Here is a 16,215-nt window from a genome sequence, read left to right on the forward strand (position 1 = left end):
GGGGGGGGGGGGGGTTCTGCTTGATGTCATAACTGTAATTGAGGAAGATAAATGTCCTCTGCCTGTTTTCAGACTGAGCTTATCTTCCTTCAGAGAGCAGAAAGCTGTTAGAGTGAGTTGCCTTTTCGATATCAAGTTGATCACGATGATCTTTTATCATGTGAATCTGAATACTATTTGGGATAAACAATTTCATTTTGAAAACTCAGATATTTTAGCTGCCTGCAGTTATGTGAACATTTTGGTATGGATGTGCACTTTGAAAGAGAATCTCCCAGTTCTCTACAGTTACCATACTGTGCTTCACATCATGGAGCAATGTCAGAGTATATCAGCTGAATTCCTTTTGGGTGCATATGAACTGAAAGATGCACTAAAATCCCAGTGGACAATAAGCTAGGATAGTTCAAAATGAAACATCCTGAAGAGTCCATAGTATAGACACTGGCTCTTCAACACTAAGTATTTTGCTCTACAAAGCTGCAACCTACTAGGTTCCAGAACCTGTTAAAGTGGACATAGGCTAGAGAACAACGACATCAAGAGAAATACTGGCAATTAAATAAGAAACGAAGCAGTAAAGTGCAGTATTGTAGCTATAAAAAAGACTTGGGTTTAAAACTCTCTAGCTTTTCAGAAAGTGAATGTGTGATTGGTCTCTGCTATAATCAGCAGAATAGACTATGAATTTTTCACTGAACTTCTCAGGTTGCTTTTGAAAACCTGGACTAGGCTACTACTTCTACTGAGCTGAATCTCTATCACCAGTCCAGAGGGGGGGGAAGGAAAAAAAAATAAAAATTGCTTAAAGCTTTTACTGAAGATGAAAGTGCCTAGAAGTATCACTACTCTTCTGCTTTCAGAGTATTTCAGAAGAACCGGCCTGCTTTCTTGCTCTCAGAGTATCACAGGTAAGTGAGCACATCTCAGTAATGAATGAGGAGTGCCTTGCTTGGAGGTCATGAGCTACTTCTGAGTAAATTAAGTAAACTACACACCTACCACTTTTTACACTTTTCAAGCCTGATAGTATTGCTCATACTTATGGTGGCATTTGACAGCAGAAGTTCACTGCCTTCCTCCATGAAAGAAAAGAGAAACTCCAGTTCTTTCAGCATGTGGCCTACCCCTTGGGAGCCACAGGGCTGAGTGCCACTTGTAGGTAATGGTACTTCAGAGTCCGGGCACCTAACCTTCCCCTTTGGATTGAAAAGTGGGAGAAAGCTTGCTCAGAAAGCTTTCAGCTTGTTCAAACACCTTTCTGAAGTTCTTATCTGCTGCATGGCTGATGAATATGAGGTGTGCCTTTTATGGTCTGGAAAGAGCCCTGAGAACAGAGATAGAAATTATTGACATAGTGTAAAAACATCTTCAGAAGCAATTCCACAGCTCTTAATAATAGCCTGAAAAACTAACACTGTTCTGTGGCTTGTCTCCTTAAGAAAGCAAGTATTGATTAGATATGGCCTAACTAATTAGTTTCTTTCTTACCAGCATTGTTTAAATATCTTAAATAATCCTTTTCACCTTTATCATCACTTATATCATTAATAAAAATCATGAGGCTATATTTTTAGTAAGATTTTTGCTCTAATTTCTTATATTTCTGTGTAAATTGGGCATATTACTCTGAAAGCAATACCTACGGGATATGGTGTCTGTATTTCATTTCATAAGAAAGTTACATTCAAGTAGATCGTGAGTCTTCAGCAGCTTGGTGTTTGCAGTTTATTTCACTCAAGTCCCATCCATAGTCCTGTTAATCTTTTACGGTATTACTTATATCTGCAAATCAAACCGCACTTTTGAACAGGCAAAAACCTGATCTAGCTGTCTTTACTGCTTCAGTTTGAAGCTAAGGGCAAAATAAGAAGTCTGCTTTAGAAAAATTAAAGCACTTTGATTTAACAGTCTGATTAACAAAAATAGAGAAAAAAAAGTTGTGATCTATTGAGTTCTGGCAAATCTGTGAATAGAAATTGAGGCGAAATATGTTCAGCTCAAAAGTGTTAATGTTTTCTGGCTTCATGCACTGTCATGGCATTTATGCTATGCAATGCTTGATAAAAAAGAGTCACTGCTAAGCAGGTAACTGATGTGTTGTATGCTTTTTAGTGCTTGTAATTATTCAAATTGTGTGTCAATTTAAATTAAATTGTCAGTTTAACAAACTGACTTATTTGACTTAGTAAACAGTACTTTATCAGAGGAGGAAGGAGGAGTGGGGAAGGAACAGAAATGTATTTACATCTGTAACGGTTCCCAAAACAAAAAACAACAACAAAATTTTCTGCAAATAAATGAACATTTGGTCTGCTTTTCCTGGTAAGGCTTGTTTGGGGACCAGACAGTGATTACAGTCCTAGATTTCAGGCCATCAGTCCTAGAATATATTGACTTTCTTGATGCAAATCTACCTGTGAATATTTTCATAAGTATTTTCAGATTTTTGCTCTCCTCTCCAGTTAAGAGATTTGAATTGCAAAGACTAGTTAGGTTTTCAGTGCATTTTGAACAACTGTTGTCTATCTGTCAGCTCATCTTTTTCTCCCATAAATGTTGCAATGGATTCCACAAGTCATTGCTGCTTTTATTAGGATCAGTACAGATGATTCTACCTGTCTGCACTTATATTATTTTGTTGAATGCAAACTGTGCCATGGATTTTGCTGAATACAAGAAAGTGTGTTAATCTTGAAGCTAGGAACTTGCTAGATTCCATCCATAATTAAAATATTTCTGGGTAAATACTCAGTAAGTGTGCTTTTTTTGGTCAGCCTTCTTCATTTTTGGTTCAGATAAGTAGGAACAGTGTCCTGAGTGGAGGTGAACTTGTCTGTGGTTATCCATAATTTCTTCATTTGTTCTTAACTGGTTACCTTCTTTTTCTTTAGATTAGTTTTAACCCTCTGGCTACCGTAGCTAGTGTACTTGCTCAGATACTTTTTTTGTCCGCAGGACTTTCTTTTCCCCAGGCCAGATTCTTGTAGATCTATGTTGTTATGCTTGGGATTTACCGTGCAAAGATGTGCTATGTTCAGCAAAATCCTGCTAATGGCAGTTAAGATCTTCAAAGATGTGGTGAGATCAAAGGTAACAAATCCTATCCCTGCCAGGCACTTTTCTTGCATCCTCTTTAAGTATAGCTGTTCAAGAGGAACAACATCCTTCAGATGCTGTCTCTGAGCTGACAGTCTTGTCCTTTGGTATGTTGGAGGGCATGGAGGACAGTGCCTCTTATTCAGAATCACTGGAGCAATTATCTCAAGAGAACCTGGTGCCTATGTACTTTTCCTTCACAGAAAGCCTGGTCAGACTCACAGCAAACTGTATCCAGCCTGGAAATTTTGTTTTTAATTATTCACTGCCTTGACTTCTGGCTTCTTAGAAAAAGATCTTGAGAGATGTTTTAAGGACTCTGATAATACTAAGATAAATCAGGTTTATCTGCTAGTACATGGAGGAGTGTTTGACAAGGAGCTTGTCAGAGAAGGAGGCAACCTGAGCTTCAGGAGAATGACTACTGATGAGACACATCTAGCAATGTGGTAATCAGCTGGTGTAGGACTTGAATGAGCACTTGGCTTTTTTCACACTTAACAACTGGTTCAGAATAATTTTTCATTCAAGCTAGAGAGAAAGGCTTCAAATTTTTCCACTTTTAGCCTGCAGGGAAGTCAAATGGGAATTATTTCTTCTGTGTGTGTATATATATATATATATATATATGTGTGTGTGTGTATATATATATATGCGTATATATATGCATGTAAATTCTGTGTACATATATAAACAAAGGTGTTTTACCACTATGTTTCCAATAGACTTTCAATTACCTTAAAATTTCTGTTTCCAAAGCAGAAACAAATGTAGATCTTTCTCTTCTCTATCCCACACAACATTTAAAAGTAGCTTTGGGGACGAAAAAAGCCCCAGACACACCATTTTTTTGAGACATAGTCCTAAATTATTGGAGTTTTTATAATCTCTGGATAATAAATAAGATGGTGAAATTCATGGCTTGCGTCAAAATACTGAAATATTTCATGCCACATATTTTAAGGCAAGAATTAACTACAGTGAAAGTATCTTCCCCAAATTCCAGTCATTTTAATTTCCTTGTTGGCAATTTTCAACTAAGCTTAGCTGTCATAAGTAACAAAAAACTCTAATAGTGTATGATAATGTATGTGTGAATGGCTGGTGCATTGTTGTTCTTCACATCAGTAAAGCACATTGCTCTTGGGCCTTGCGTTATTGCTGTAAGAGGTTTTTCACACAAAGTAGTCTCTTTTTGTGTTTTGCACATAGTCTTAAACACTCTGGAGATGACTGAGCATATGGCACACCTCAGAACGGATTCATCTGGAGGCAAATGCATAATGTTACTTGGGCTACCATGAGAGAGGTATCATGTTATGTGAAGCGTAAAGCTGCTGCTTGTTCTTGCCATGGTAGCAGAGTTCAACATAATCTTTAATGCAAATCTGAGTCCCAAGGGCTATTCTGCTGCTGCTTTGAGGCTACAGTAGGATGATTCTGCATTCATTCCCCAAACCCTGAAGGGCACAACTAAGCATTGTGTCTGCTGGGGATTTGTGCATGAGCAGAAGAATTACCCAATTCCTCAGATCACTGCAGTAGCAGATGCAGTATTTGAGGTGTAATAATAATTTGTGTGATGCCAGCTCCTCTGATCTGTGCTGAAAAGTATGTTGACAGTCTGGATGTTATCTTACATTTCGTATGCTAGAGTAAAACAGCAGCCAGTGTAAATAGAAGTACTGGAGCAAACAATAGTTTTCAAATATATGTTATATATATTCATATATATGTCATATATTTTCAAATATATGACTTACTGTTTTCACAGGGAGTGAGTGTCAGAAAGTTGGGGTTGTTTAGGTGTTTATTTTTGTGTTTGCTTTTTTTTTTTTTTAATTGAAAAGGAGAAGGTCAAAGAGATTTGAGTAAGATTGCCTGTATTTGTTATCATTATCAACCTAACCTTTGGAGACCTATGAAACCCGTATTCTCTTTTCATGTAGTGTAAGCAGTGGATTGTATGTGCACAGAAAGACTAAAAAGAAGATTGTGTTCAACCCGAACTATAAACTTAGCTCAGGTAGAACAAATCTCCACAAGTTTTATTGTATTTCTCTTGCCCTATGATCTCTTCTGCCATTTGTTTCCTGGAATGACAGGGGGACAAGAGGCTAACTCTTAACTAAATATACAACACACCATTGCAGTGCTCTGTGTCTTTCTATTCTTCAAGAAAAATGATGCTAAGAAGTTGCAGCCACTATAGATGAGTTTCTATATAAGGGAAGGCTTGTGTAGGCTGCATTTCATAGCAGAGGAAACATTCTTTGCTTTTCAAGACATGTGCACATCTTCTATGCCTTGGTACCTTCTTCTGAAACCGGGAGAAAGGCTGCCTCTGTGTGGCATAACTGAGTTAGCAAACCTCAGTACTGAGAGTAGGCCAGACTAGCTGATACTAGGATTTTGGGTATTGTCACTGCCACACAGGAAACCTTAATATAACCAAATATAACTTGGACATAGAGCACTGGGCAGAAAGATTACCTTTTCCTTAACTTTAGCAACTTTTGAAGTCCTCTAACATTTTTGAACAGAGATGTAAAGTAGATACAAGGACCTTGGACACTGATCAGTTTTGAAACCAACATCTAATTTCTCTTGTTTGTGTGAGGTGATGCCACAGTATTAAATACTGAGCTTTGGACATTAGTGTGAACTTTTCAGTCCTGTTGTAGGTGAAAGAAGTGACCTACATCATGCTTTGAAGTACTCGGAGTGTCTGGGAAAGGAACATTTTGTGTGATAGATACGATGCCTGAATCAATAATTTCCAGTTTGTTATGGAGGGAATGCTTTATCTACCTACTGACCTTGCTCACCTCGTGAAAATGAGTAGAGACAAGATAACTTTATTAAACCAAAGTCAATCTATGAAAATGTTCTCTTTCTCCTGAGCATTGGGGGGGAAAAAAAAGTGACACAGTGCAGTTTGAGTATGTTACAATGTCTGTCTTCCTAATGTCTCTTTCTTTTTTTTTTTTTTTTCCAAAAAAGGTTACTGAGACAAAAGGAACATGAATATGATAATGAATATATACTGGAAAGACATTCTCAGTCCTTGGTGTGGGAGCTCTGTGTTTGCTCTTTTCCCTGAACATGACTTAGACTCATCCTTAGCAACCTTTTAGGTATCTAGCAGATGTGAGAAACAACAGATAGGTCCTGAATTCATTGATGGCATCCCTTTACATCAGTACTGAGAAAATATTAGGCTGATGTAACACTGCACGATAGAGTTCTCCTTTTCATTGCCTGTGGCTTTATCATAGGAAACACAATATTCCTGACCTGCTTTTCTTCTAATGGGAGGGAGAAGTAGTTGAATACCTTTTTGGTGTAAAGTTCTGAGGCAGCTGCAGATGACTGGAAATTCTGGGAATTTTACTAATGCAACTGTAAAAACCACTAGTGACTCTTGTCCTGATTGCTCACATTGGTCAATGTATCTTGAAATAAGTGACCAGTTTCTTTTCAGGGGGTCAGAGACTGAGTGATGCTTCTTTCTTCTTCCCAGTGGTAGTAAATCCAAACCTGTTTACTTCCATCTTTCTGTTAGCCTCCTTTGCTTAATGTGTTTATGCACCATACAGTTGACAGCAATTCCTTGAGGCAGTACATCATCTCAGCTGCCCCAATACTTCCCTTGTTCACCATGTTGTGCACAGCCACAATTAAACCACACTTTTACCCCTGAGGTTACTTCACATCTTTTTCTCCTCTGACTGTTTTTGTCCCTGAAGTGGTCACTGTTAGGTTTAGACACTGCCTACCTTGTTCAGGTTGGATTATTCTACTGTTTCCAGTAGTAAACACATTCTTCTGCATGCTTGTTGTTTCCCTTCTGCACTATTACAACATCCTTCTCATGTGCTTGTAGAAATTAGTTCCAATATTTTTTTTCAAGCTTGGTCTACAATATCTGCAAGTTCAATGCCTTAAGTTCCATCCCTCTCCAACCCATAATGGGTTGGAGGTAAATTTGGTTTATGTTTAAAAATAATATATAAATGGTGGTCTTGGTTTTATCTACATTTTCCTTCTGGGGAAAAAAAGCTTCCAATTTTGGAGATGTGTGTCACCAAAGTGAAATGCAATATGACAACAGATGTCCATAGGTTGAATCTTTTTCTGGAATAATTATCATTTCTCTCTAATTCTGCATCCCCGAGGAGGATCATAAAACTTTTCAAAGTATACTTGTATTCCATTTGTTAATATTATATTGCTAATATTGCATTCAAACAAATAAAAAATAATCAAAATTTCTCTAAATTTTGAAAGGCACAAGAACTGCGGGAAGTAGGTGCCACTACAGCTTTCCAAAGAAAGGATATCCACTAGGCTGTTTTCAGCCAGCCTGTGAAAAATGAAGCCCTACACTCAAGTCTCTGAACAGATCATACAAAGGGAAAGACCAGAGATAGGGTGAACTGAATGTTTAATCCAAAAACTGAATCAGAGGGCCATTTAAGAGGAATATGGGGTCCCAACAGGGTGAAAAGCGGGAACACAGTATCTGAAACATTAGACTTTACAGATCTTGTAAATACCAGGGCCAGCTTTCACAAGCCTATTTATTTGTATTATCTCAGTTGAAAGTATTTCAACCTGTTTGTATGACCACTGGTTATGGAAAATTGAGCCCTTGCCTCCACTGCTTCTCTAGTACAATGTATGCCTTTTAACCCACTTAAATTACAAATGCATGTAAACCCTACTTGACCCTCTCAGAATTACTAACACTTCCTGGTAATTATTTTTTTATGACTGATTTTATAACTGGAGATGGAACATTATCTACATATTTAGAAATAGTGTTTTCAAGCAGGATATAGTACAAAGCAACACAGCCATCTGAATGAACACTTGCTTAATTTCCTGTTTAGTCTCTTTTCCTTTGTATCTGAGACTAATGTAAACGGTCAGGTGTTTCACGGCTGAGACAGTCAACAGCATCCACAGTGATTACTACTGCTTGTTTTATATGTTAAGCAGAGGAAGTTCCCTTAATGAGTCTGGAAACTTAAGGATCCTTATGGAAAACAAATATTTACATCTTAAACTTAACACCAAAGCCAGTTTTGCTGCCAAAATGGCATCTTATACATATTTACTTCCTTTTTAGACAAGTAAAATTCTTTGTGTCCAAAGGATGTAATAAATTATTCCTAGAGCTTTTATGTGTGTGAAAACATCATGTCTGTCTGTGTGTGTACACATTAATAAAATAGTGTAAAATCACTCCCTACCTTCCTCCCACATTATTTGTAGCTTTCAGGGGAAAAAAAACCCTATTGATCTATGGTTGAATACCTTCTAGGTATCCATCTAGTCAAACTGCCATTGCTTTTGCTAAAATTTTTTATGTTAATTAACAGACAATGCAGTGCATTGTTTGGGAATGCTGCCATGAGTATTACAATTATTATAATTGTTTTCTTTCTAGAAGAAGGAGTATGTTTGCTTTCCATGATGAAGTTACATCTAAGGGTACAAAATTTCATAGTGCTTTTAACAGCTTCATAAAATTAGATCATAAACATTTATGGACTTTGTCATTAGATTTTTAAATATAGTTTCATTTACAATGAGAAAACAGACACAGTGCAGGAATTTTCTAATTGAGACAGGAGCAGTTCTTTATGATCTGATTAATTTATTTTAATTTTTACATTAATTAAAGGTAGAAAAATCTGTAATATGTCCAAAAATGTCTTCTGTCTTCTGAAACTACTACTTCCTTAAAATCCTATAAATTTGTCACTAGGATTCTAACACTTATTTTCCTACTATTTTTGGAATAACTTGCCCATCCATTGTAAACTAACGTTTAATACATACTGTAACTCTATTTTACTGATTTCTATGAAATTCACCAATTTTCTACTCAGTGTAGTAACTATAATTATTATTCTGATGCCTTGCATTTTCTGTAAATATGGGCTTACACTGCTGATGGTTAAATATTCATACCTTCACTGAATAGTGAGTTCTGTAAAACCATGGTAATATATGATATTTTACATATTAGTAGCAAGGGGAAATGTTGGTATTTCAGGCTTCTATCTGTCACTTCCTGAATTAAGACAACGTGCATCCATTTCCTCCTATCATTACCTGCTGGTCTTAGTTTTTATCTCTTACTTTCTATTTCCTCTTTGTTTATTTCCCATTATTACTGTTCTATCCTGAGATGCCTTTTCCATCCTTCCTCTCTTTTAGTTTTTATTTTCCTGACCTCCTTCTAATAGCAAGTTTTAACTCATGTTTGCTCTTATCAAAGTCTCTTTAGATGACTCCATAGCACTTACACCATTCCCACCCAAAGACAGAAGAGAGTTGATGTGAGGTTAACATGTTATGTTTCTCTGGTGGTAGAGGGTTGTTAAATCTTTCTTCTCCTCTGTTATATATACTCAGATTACTTCCTTGCAGTAACTGTTTCTGAGGACTATGTGTTATTTTGAATTGTGTTTTATTATTTCTCAAGTCCTGTTTGAGATTTTTTGGGCAAAAGAGACTGTCTGATTCAAAATCCACTCTAAAAAAAATCAGGTTAAACCCCATATTTAATGACAGAACTCCTGGTAATCTGAAGGATGAAGGAATTTTCTTGCCTATTTTTCTGCTACTGTTTGGAACAAGAATTTCCCTTCTGTGAAATTATTCATGTGGGTATTTAATGCTAGTTATTTAATTAATGCATATCTATACTTTCCAGTAAAATCTTTTATTGTAGTCTCAGTCACTTTCTACTTTAATCTTTTTCTTCATAAAAAATCTACATAATATATTTTTTTTTCCAGATAGTGATTTTTAATGAGAAGTAAAGAAAAAGAAACTTGTTTGAAACAGAAAATGTTTGAAAGTCAAAGGTAATACAAAATGGAGGCTCCTTAGAAAGCAGCCATGAGTTCAGACACGAGCACAGGGAAATTATGAAGAAGTCATGCTGAGAAGAAGGAAAAGTAAAAGGAAATACCAAATAGTTCTTGTGCTCTTGAGTTTGAGCCTGTATATATGAACATCCCGGCCACAAGGAAAATGCTAGTTTAATGTTTTAAGTACTTGTAATTTTCTTCATCATAGCAAACATTAAACACCAACAGCTTTTTATTGCCAACATTTGGGTCTTCATGCTGAACTCCTGAGTATCTTTCCTGATGTTCATGATGTACCCTGGAGGACATCTGTAATCTCTGGAATCACCAGATGTTACACACTTCCTGATTCAAAGTGCTATTTTGGAGTTTTATCTTAACTTTGGTAATTTCGGTCAAGTAGATTCTGAGGACACCCATAGCATGTTGTCTTGTTGGGTATGTGGAGTTGCCTTTGTTCTTTGTCAGGGTGAAAGCTCCTTTTTTCCAACAATAAACATTCTCATTTCCTATTAAAACACTCATGTTTTCTTCTCATTGATTATGCCTTTTACTGCATCTTTGGGCCCTATTAACATGTTCTTTTCTCTTCTGTTCCTTTTCTTTTTCCCTACCTATTTGAAGGGCTGAGGAAAAAGGGGTTTTCCATCCTGTGCCTCCCCAAGTATAGCTTCTATCACCCATTATGTTGAAAAAATTATCTTTGAAGTCCTGAGGCTACTTCATTTGATTTGCAATAAATACTCCTTATTAAGGTCATTCTTTTCTGTTGCTCACAGCAACATAGTCAGCAAGGGTACAACTTGTACAGAACATGAAAACAGGGAGGCTTTGCCTTTGTTCCATGCATGTATAAAGTTTGTTTCCTAGGGACTTGCTGAAGCTGAGGGGAAGGGAGGAAAACATTTCTTTGATGCTGTGATACCCGTTAAAAGCAATTAACCTTACTAGCCCTGGTTTATTACTATCTCTTTGGTATGAAAATAGATTTTTAGTTGAAGAAAAATGTAAGGGAGGCAGAAGCTGTGGATGGAAAGCCCACAACTTTATCTGAAGATAAAGTAACACATGAAATTTCAAGTGAAAGCAAATGGGAAGAAAGAGTCAAGGAGGACTCTGAATCCAAAGTCCAGACAAAAACATTATTTCACTTACCTCTACGGTGTTTTGAATGAAAAAAAAAATGCTCCTGTTTAACATCTTTATTGATGATCTAGACGAGGGGATCGAGTGCACCCTCAGTCAGTTTGCAGATGACACCCAGTTGGGTGGGAGTGTTGATGTGCTCGAGGGTAGGGAAGCTCTGCAGAGACCTGGACAGGCTGGAGCCATGGGCTGAGGCCAACTGGAGGAGTTTCCATAAGGTCAAATGCCAGGGGCTGCCCTTGGACCACAACAACCCCCATCAGCGCTACAGGCTTGGGGAGGAGTGGCTGGAGAGCTTCCAGTCAGAGAGGGACCTGGGGGTGCTGATTGACAGCCGGCTGAACAGGAGCCTGTATAACTACATCTTTATAGTCTTCAGGAGAGACCTGCCCCCTCTTCCAAAGGCAAAAGATTCTCCTTTTGTTCTTGAGATCCAGCCAAATGTCCCTGTTTAACCAGGCCGGTCTTCTTCCCCACCTGCTTGTTTTTCAGCACACGGGAACAGCCTGCTCCTGTGCCTTAAGACTTCTCTCTTGAAGTGTGTCCAGCCTTCCTGGACTCCCATATCCTTCAAGGCAGCCTCCCGAGGGATTTTGTTAATCAGCCTTTTGAGCAGGTCGAAGTTAGCCCTCTGGAAGTCTAAGGTGGCAGTTTTACCAACCCCTCTCTTTGTTTCTCCAAGGATCGAAAACTCCATCATCTCACTATCACTGCACCCGAGACAGCCTCCAACCTTTACCTCCCCCACAAGCTCTTCCCTGTTCACAAGCAGCAGCTTCAGGAGTGCACCTTCCCCGGCTCACTCACCAGCTGTGTGAGGAATTAATCCTCCACACATTCCAGGAACCTCCTGGATTGTTCCCTCTCTGCTGTGTTGTGATCCCAGCAAATACCCACGAGGTTAAAGTTCCCCACAAGATCAACGGCAAGTGACTGTGAGATTTCTCCCAACTGTTTATAGAAAGCTTCATCCACCTCACTGCTGTGGTTGGGGGGTTATAGCAGACTCCCACAGCAAGATCCTCTTTATTAGTGCTTAACCTAATCCATACACTCCAACCCTGTTAACACTATACCTGATTTCTGAGCTCTCATAGCATTCTCTTACATACAGGGCCACTCCACCACCTCTCCTTCCCTGTCTATCCCTCCTGAAGAGCTTGTAGCTATCAATTGCATCACTCCAGTTGTGTGAGGCATCCCACCCCCTTTCTGTTATAGCTGCTATATCATAGTTCTCGTGCTGCATCATGGCCTCAAGCTCCCCCTGGTTGTTGCTCATCCTGCATGCATTGGTAGAGATGCACTTGAGATGTACTAGCAAATCCAACACCTTTTTGTGAGCGTGGGCCCCATTCCCTACCAGACACTTCTCAGGTGCTTCCACGGTTCCTAAACATCTTTCCCTTGTCTCAAATGAAGTGGCAGAGGGAGAGCCCTCACCAGTCCACCGTTCTTCAAGCTTTGGCTTGCTTCCCTTGAGCTTGTTCCTAACATGCCCAGTTATCACCCTATCTCCCCTCATATCTAGTTTAAAGCCCTGTCAATTAGCCCTGCTAACTCCTGCCCCAGAATCCTTTTCCCCCTCTAGGACAGCTGCATCCCACCTGTCTCATTTGTTACCAGCAGACCAGGTGCCTTAAAAACTTTGCCATGGTCAAAGAACCCAAAATTATGATAGAGACTGGTGCCACCAAGTCACGTGTTAATCAGATATGTTTTCCACCCTCTATCAGTGGTTTTCTCTTCCACTTGAGGGATTGTTGAAAACACGACCTGAGCTCCCGAGCCTTCAGTTAGACACCCCAGTGCCTTGAAGTCCTTTTTGAGTGACTTAAGACTACTCTCTACCACCTCATCGTTACCTGCCTGGTTAACCAATAAGGGGAAGTAATCAGAGGGTCGCACCAGAGCAGTGACCTTCCTTTTAATATCTCTGACCCGAGCCCCAGGGAGGCAGCAGACCTCTCTATGGTATGGGTCTGGTTGACATATGGGCTCCTCCTTACCCCTCAGAACAGAGTCGGCCACTACAATTACCCTCCTTTTCTTCTTACTTGAAGAAGTTGCAAGTCTTGAGGCTGAGAGACAAGCTGTGGATGATAGCTAGATGCATCCTCGTTTCCATCTTCATTCGGCTGGCTGTCTAGTTCCAAAGCCTCATACCTATTGTATAATGACAACTGGGAAGGTGAGGGGGGCCGAGAAGGTTTTCACTTGCCTTTCCGAGGAAGGACTTGACTCCATTCCCCCCTGTCCCCCACATGCTCTCCTGCCTGGTGAGAGGAGGAGAGGGAGTTCTGCATTTCTTTTAGAGCCTCTACCTGCTGCCTTTGTCTCAGAGTGTGGCTCCACCAGTCAATCTCATTTTCGCACTTTTTATAGTTCCCAACCTTTCTACCTCCTCCCTCAGTTCAACTGCCTGCCTGAGCGGATCGTTTACTTGATCACACCATGCACAAACCGTGTCTCTGACCTCCTCCAATTCAAGTGCCAGGCTCAGACACTCTCGGCAGGCAGAGACCTGCACAGCCTCCTGTTTGTGCAGGACCTCTGTCTGGGTTCCCACATTCCTCATTACTCTGCCTCTGGGCCCTGTTGTGACCATGGTTTTCTCTCTGGCCGGGAGGGAACCTGGGTGCTGTTTCCCACACCCTGTGCTCTCACATCCCTGCAGAGCTGTTCCTTCCCTCCCCTCTCTCCAGCACTAGTCACCTGTTTGCAGGGATCGAACGTACCTTGTCCAGTGGCACACGCTCAGCCCTGCCCTACAAGCTGCCTCAGCGCACTCATAGTCAAGTACTGTGAGATCACTCTGAGCTCAGTGGATGGTGCTGGTTCTGTCTACGCTAACTCAGTACCCACCATCCCATTAACAGGGGTGGGGTGTGAGCTGGTCTTCTTGGCGAGTGACCGTTGGTGTGGTTACACCTCATTCAGAACAGGCGCCACTGGCACTTGGCTCTGCCCTCAACCCACGCCACCTCAGCTTGCCAGCCCACCTGCTTGCCAGTTTCCTTAGAGCTGGCTAACAGCCTTTTTGGATCCAAAAGATTCAAAAGCCCCCTCCCCAAGCTCCTCGCCGGTCCCTTTTACCATGATTCCCCCCCAGTGCAGGCTTACCTACTCTGGAGCTGGTCTCCTTGGCACTGGATCTTCCAAGAACTCTCCTTGAGTTAACAAAAGAGGGATTTACATTGGTCTTCCAGTTTCAAGTGTTGAGAAATCAGTGAAGAAAAAGTAGGAATGGCCCATGATCTAACGATTAGTTGCCGATATTTCAAAATGTCAGTTTATTCAGCTCACCTTTTTACATCCTTAAAGGGTGACAATAGTAACAGGATCTATCTGGTGTTAAATATGTCCATTTGAGTATAAATGACTGAAAAACCAATGCTTTTTAATTAAAATGATCATGGACATGAAAATGTACTTTGAATTCTTAACACTGAGAATAAAACTTATTGGACTGGATCTTGATTATTTTTTGTGCAATTCTATAAAAGCATCATGTCAACTTTTATTGTGAAGAGATATTTGCATCTGGTTCTTGTTTTTTCTTAAGTCGTTGTAACAATTGCATAGAACTGCTGTTGTCCACTCTTGGGTAGTTCTGTAGATAGATCTTAACGCTCTTTCTGAATGCAAGGCAGTAGACACTTATGTGCACAGTTGCTTACTTTTCCTGCAATAATTAGTTTGTGGTGAGTCTTGTACTAAATCTGCCTAACACAAAAGTGGTTTATATTGCTCATGGAATAAGAGTTCATTTACAGTGATGACACAATCCCGTCTTTCCTTGGCATGTCTCATCTTTTAAACAGCTGCGAATAATACCAAAGCCATGACGTTATATCAAGAATGGAGAAGCAACCTGATGGGAAACAAGTAACAACAACCAACCATGGAGAGAAGTTTCCTAATCTATTCATTTATGTGATTGTCAGTGGAGCTTTACTAGTGAGACAGGCTCTGCAGAGCCAGGAGGGAAAAGATAGGACAGTGATTTGTCCATTTCCATTTTATGGTGGTTCTGTGCTGGACTTCATGAGATAACACTCTGCCTCTCTGAATAAAGAATAACAGCTACTGTTTATATGGATGTTACTACCTGTGTCTGTTGTTGTCAGGAAATCCTGTGTTTAAGAACTTGTGGTCTCATCTACTATGTTCACTAAGGGAACTAGTAGGTTACTCTTCATATATCTTTTTTTCCCCATCAAAGGCAGATTGTAGTGGTGAGAAAGTACTAACATGTTTGTCCAATCTTTCCTTTACAGCTTAATCAATTAAAATAAAATAGGTTAAAAGTATTTGTTTTGTTTGCTTGTTTCAGTTTCCAGTGTCTACTCACAAAGTGCTCTTTGGCAAGACACTGACCAACTGCTTGTGTTGGGTTGCAATACACAGACCAAAACCACTCTAAACCTTTGATGGGCAAAGTACCCAAAGTGTTAATTCTTGCTACATCTCTTGGGCCTAACCCTTCTGTTGTCTTTCCACAGAAATAAGATCTTCTTATCCTGTTGTTTTCCATCCTGAGAGCTAAAACCTCCTTAGAGTCATGTTTTGTTAAAATCAGGTAATTTCCAAAGCTCTGACTATGTTGGGAACTGTCTTGTTACCATTTGACTCCAGTGGGACATGTGCCACCCTGAGGAACACTGCTCATAACCAGTTACCAGTTAGACTTTGAACTGTTGATGGTTGCCTTTTCAGTTTGTTGATCTGGTTGGTCACTTTTTCAGCCACCATCCAGTCCAAAAAAAAAAAAAAAAAAAAAAAAAAAAGGATCACTTACCTCACCTCATGTATGTAAGTAGATCTTCTCTGTGCTGGCACTTTAGGCTAATGGTCCTTTCCTATATACTTTAATCTGGAGGAGGACAAAAAGGAAAGGGGACAATTTTTTTCAGTCTTGTGCACTTTATTCTTAGGAGGCAAAGTTCTGCCACCAGAAATTCCCTGTCAAAAGTTTTAGGGATTTTCTCTCTCCAATCTGGAGTTTCTAGCAATAGAGATACTGCTCCAAGGCCAAAGAGTTGCAGCAAAAAGTCCTCTTCCATGTCTTTATGCCAGC

Source organism: Athene cunicularia (assembly GCF_003259725.1).
Source record: "Athene cunicularia isolate RWA chromosome 2 unlocalized genomic scaffold, athCun1 chr2_part1, whole genome shotgun sequence".
Taxonomy (NCBI): Eukaryota; Metazoa; Chordata; class Aves; order Strigiformes; family Strigidae; genus Athene; species Athene cunicularia.